Consider the following 330-nt stretch of genomic DNA (forward strand, 5'->3'; position numbering starts at 1 on the left):
GCGGTGGAACTATAGGAGCAGTTGTGACGCAAATGTTGCTGTTTTCAAGCGGCAACTTATCTAAACAGACAAGTATATCCGTGATGGGTCTATTTATCATATTTTGTACTCTTCCTGTAACTTTGATTTACTTCTCTCATTCGGGAGGAATGTTTTGTGGTCCTATCTCATGCGAGGATTCGATCCAAGAAAATTACAGTCTTTTGGAATAATATCCAACACTTTCATTTATATTCGAAGAAGAGCCAAATACGCGTATTAGGTCATGTATAACTAAATTGGTCAATGTAATCTATGACATATACTGATATACTATAATCCGCTGAATTA

Source organism: Arachis ipaensis, chromosome B06 (assembly GCF_000816755.2).
Source record: "Arachis ipaensis cultivar K30076 chromosome B06, Araip1.1, whole genome shotgun sequence".
In the NCBI taxonomy this organism is placed as follows: domain Eukaryota; kingdom Viridiplantae; phylum Streptophyta; class Magnoliopsida; order Fabales; family Fabaceae; genus Arachis; species Arachis ipaensis.